This window comes from Galeopterus variegatus, unplaced genomic scaffold (genome assembly GCF_000696425.1).
Source record: "Galeopterus variegatus unplaced genomic scaffold, G_variegatus-3.0.2 Scaffold474, whole genome shotgun sequence".
In the NCBI taxonomy this organism is placed as follows: domain Eukaryota; kingdom Metazoa; phylum Chordata; class Mammalia; order Dermoptera; family Cynocephalidae; genus Galeopterus; species Galeopterus variegatus.
The window spans coordinates 259,387-264,257 of NW_007726585.1; positions in this window are offsets into that span (position 1 = coordinate 259,387).

Below are 4,871 nucleotides of genomic sequence, written 5' to 3' on the forward strand. Positions count from 1 at the left end.
ACGCCCCCTCCCCCTCCCAACGTGCGGCTGCCTCCGAGGAGACACCGGGCCCGAGGGAGAGGGCTCTGTCTTCCCGAGCGTGCGAGCCGCGCCCACCGATACCGACCCCCCGGGCCACCGCCGCTGCTCGCCCAGGCCGCTGATCCGCCGGCCTCGACCCCACTCCTCAGCCTCTCCCGCCGTCTCGGAGCGTCTCTGGCCCCTCTCGCTCTGTTTGTTTTTGTTTTCTTCTACCCAGTAACACGGGGGCGAGACGGCAGCGTCTATTGGCCGAAACCAGGAGGTCGGCTGACCAATGGTGGCGTTGGAGCTGAAGCTGAGCAGGAAAAGAGAGGAAAGTGAGACGTGGAAAGTTGGGGAGGGGCGCGGGAGGGCGCATGCGCGTGTGGTTCCCGGGACTGGCTGAAGTGGGAACCGAGTGGGAGGTGCGGGGCGGGGTGTTGGGAGGCGCGGCGGGATGGAATCTTGGGCGACAGGGCAGGATGGGGGGTGGGGACTAGCACGAGGCTGCCTTGACCCGGCTCACCCGTTCCTCTCACAGGGCGTTCGGCAGATTAGGTTAAAGCAAAGGCTTTGGGCTTCCTGAGGGTTCCTGCCTTTATTTACGGACATTCCTCAGGGGAATACCCCCAACTTGTCCAGTTCCTTCTCCCGCCGGCCCCTGCTCACTCCGTGGCTCCTACTGTGTAGAGACCCCGTACTGAGAAGCTTCTCTCAGCGAATGCGCTCAGTCCTTTGAAATAGAAATCACTCCCATTTCACAGATAGGGAAACAAAGACAAAAGCTCTTTGAAGTGCCTTTGCTAATCCTCACTGGCCAGGCCACTGCAATTCAAACGCACGCGGATTCCAAGGCTGGGGTTCTCAACCGTGGCTATAATTTCCGTATGGAAACTTCTGCCTCCCGTGGCTGTTCTCTGTGATTTCCTCTTAGCTGCATTCTCTGGCTTTTCTGTTCCTCTCGTTCTTTCTAGGTCGCTGTCCCCTGAAGTCATGACCAGAACCTTGTGCTGGCTCTGTGCTCTCAGGAGAGGACTCAGCCACTGTCTCTGGCAGGATTTTCCTGTTGCCTGATGGGTAATGTCTAAATGGTCACTTGGTCTCTCCAGAACCGAACTACCTCCTCCTCTAAAAGCGAGCTCCTTACCCTGATTCACCCGTTCTGCCTGGGAATCATCTCTAATGCTATTATTTCTCTGCACAAAAAAATCCTTCACTAGTTTCCCATTGCCTCTCTGGAGTGTCAGCACCTCAGCCAGGCATTCAAGGACCCACAGTGGGGTTTCTAGATTTTCTGCCCATGTCCCTTCACACCACTCATGGTCTATATACCCGCTTTGTTGGAGCCCACTTGGACCACTCACTGTTCTATATGCTTCCCCCCTCCTGGCAGTTCTTTATCACATCGCCTTGAAATGCCTCTCTCTTACCTCCCATCTCTGCCTGGTGCAATCCTATCCATGCTTCCTGGCCCTTCCTCACAGTCTTTCTTGAACCTCATGACTTGGTATGATCTTCCTGTCCCCTGATTTCTCACAGTATTAGCTTGTACCTCTGGAGGCTCTGATCACATTCTACCTGGCATTATTTTATCTGGCTCTTCTCCCCATTTGACTGTGACCTTGTTGAGGGCAAGACCTGTTGCCCTACTCATCTTTTACTGTTGTAGTGCTTAAGAAGATGCCTTGTATATACCTTGATATGAGTTCACAAAGGTTCTCAGCAGTTGGTACTCACCCCCATCTCCTGGGCAGGTGCCTCCTGGCATGGCCAGCATCTGAATTAGCCTCATGAGTCACCTTCACTTTTTTAAATCAAAGCTTCTCAGCCACTCCGTTTTGTTTTGTTGGGTTTTTTTGTTTGTTTTTCATCATCTGCAGCAGTCTCCTTTCCCTTCTCTCCACTGTCCTCTCCACTGATCAGTAACTGCTGGCTCCCTTTTTTACCCATCCTTGTCTTTCTCCACTTTTTTCCTTTTCTCTTTTTTAGTTCCTAACCCTTTCCTTCTTCCTCCTGCTACAGACCTCCTCTGATTCTTTTATTCACTCACTCATTTACCACCTTTATTGAGCATCTATGGCATAACCGGTCTGCATTGGGCAAACATCTCAAGATTCATGAAGTAAGGAAAGAATGGAATATGGTTACCATTTTTAAAGATATGTTTTTATTCTGCCTTAGAGTAGGTAATGTGTGAAGCTTAGAGCTGCCCAAGCTTCTGAACCACAGTATACATTTTCATTCCACATTGTAATTATTCACAAACTGACATTATTATTATTTTTTTTTTTCCTGACCGGTAAGGGGATCGCAACCCTCAGCACGGTGTTGTCTGCACCACGCTCAGCCAGTGAGCGCACCGGCCATCCCTATATAGGATCTGAACCCGCAGCCTCTGTGCTACCAGCGCCGCACTCTCCCAAGTGAGCCACGGGCTGGCCCCACAAAATGACTTTCTGCTACCTAAAGCTCTGTGCCTATGGGTTAATGTTAATTTAACTGTTGAATGAGAGAAAAGGAGAGAGATCCTATGGATCTCTTAACTTATCCAGCTCCCTGGATCCTCTTAACGCATTCTATTCAGAATGATGGAATTGCAACTTCCATTTCTCTTAAGAATGACTTTTCAGGAGCCTCAGAGAGGAAGAGCCACCACAGTTGCCCAGTTGATTTTGCTAGGGTGTGTGGGGGAAAGGTTGGGAAATAGTTTCTATTTTTTCCCTGTTAAGACAAGTTATTGACTATGTCTCTAACTAGCCCTTTGAGCATTTCAGTTCCCTTCCCTGGGTCAATTGAATGCTTCAATTTTCTGCGCTGTAAAAGAAGGAATTGCCCACTGCAGGGGGTCTTTAGGGAGCCATTCCAATTCTGATGCCCTGCGATGCTGGGCAAGGTACTAAGGTAGTACCACGGGAGTCCCAGGAATGGAGAACAAGAAATGAGAGTTTGCCACTGGTGGCAGGAGAGAATTCCACCAGGAAGGAACAAAGGGACTGTCACTTTCAACCCAGGGGCTTGATCTGAATGCAAAGCTCAGATAATATCACTTCCCTCCATCCCAAAGGCAAGAGTGATGGCTGGTGTAGAGTTAGGAGTGCTAATGAGTTAATCTGGGTAAATTACTTGGGAATGGAAAGATAAAAGCAAAAGATAAGGACGTAGAATTAGTATTATTACCCTTGTAACTCTCCATGTCCTTTTTATTCTTTTGAGTTTTTTAGTAAGCACTATTCATGCACTTGAATGAGATTAAGAGGCCCTCTTTCTGGGGACTAAGGGTAGATCTTAGCCCACTTCCTTCCGAAGAACTATCAGATGTTACTGTCATTTGCAACAACTTCGTCTACCTGAACTGACATCCTGCCTTCTTTTTTCAAACCAAGGCCTGAATTTTAGGAATTCCTGTAAGGCAAGAATTGCTTTTTAGCACAAATGGTAAAAGACATGAAACACGCTTTGAAGAGAGAGCTGCATGAAGAATTTTAATAATAATGATGATCGCTGACATTTGTGTTGCTTTAACGTTTACTGAACACATTTGCATGCACTTTCACCACCTCCCTATGAACTAGATGAGACTTTTCATGCTTTAAATATGAGGGAAATGAGGCGTGAGATGGTCACTGATAATCACAGGACTTCTATGCTGAAGGGAAATTTGGGGATCCCCTAGTCCAAACCCTTCATTTTGCAAATGGAGAAACAGACTGAGATAAGTTAAGTGACTTTCCCAAACCCACACAACAAATTAGTAGCTGAGCCTGAAGTGCAAATGAGGTCTCAGTGCCCCAGCCTTGTAGGGCACTGAGATAGATAGGTAGATAGATGTAGATAGGGAAAACCATATCCTCTGACACCCAGGCTGGGCTGGATACTTCTGCCACTCATGCTTGAGTCTCTTGAATGAAATCCAAATATCTGAGCCCATTTCTGGTCCCCAGAGCCTCCTGATATCAAATGAATCCATTTTAAGGTCCTAGACGTGAGGAAGAGGGACAGAAGTGGGGAGGGGAGGAGGAGGATTTGTATGATGTTTGGAAACTGTTCACAGGGCATTTTCAAAAACTTCTTTTCTGAAGTAAAAAGTGTAGACTAATGTGAAACATAGCACAAAGAAATAGATGCAAATTTAAATATAGTATGTACCAACAAATTTTGAAAGACTAATGAGGTCTTACTTTCCCAATTCAGGTTTTGAGGGGTTTTCTTGGTGCATTTGTCTTTTGTGTGGTTTTTTCCTGAACCAAATCACTCCTGCTACCTTAAGCATTTAGAAACAGCTCAATTAGGGTTGAGGAATTCCAGGAGGACATCTTTTCCCAAAAAGCCCTAAATTTTACCACATCTCCTACCCCCGGCCTGAGTTCTAAGCCTGTGAAAACTCCAGTTCTTCAGACTTGTGCAATCATGGGCCATTCAACCTGATGCTTTCCAGTGCTTACTATAACCACCACACCGTGCATTTAATTGTGTTGAGTCAGGATAGAGACGTTTTTCTCCAATTGTATCTCTGGAAGCTTTATTTGCATTCTTCTGGAACACTGGGTCCTCAACTAGGCTTCACACTTCTCAGAATTAATCCTCTTCTCCAGTGATTCCTGAGTGCACATAACTGCCATTATGAACTGCTAACCGCTGTGCCTGCCTGGTTTAGAAATGAGCGATTTTTCATGCTTGGAAATAAGAGAAATGAATGATCTTAGGTAGTGATAAGAGAGCCAGATCTACAAGGAAACACAAACAGGGAAGGCTGGAGAAGGGTGAAGGGTGGACTCAAGAGGTAAATGCTGGGTACAGGGAGACACACAATGAAAAGAAAAAGAAGTTAATTAATGCAACTAATCAAACCTCTATTTATTTTGAGCCAAAAG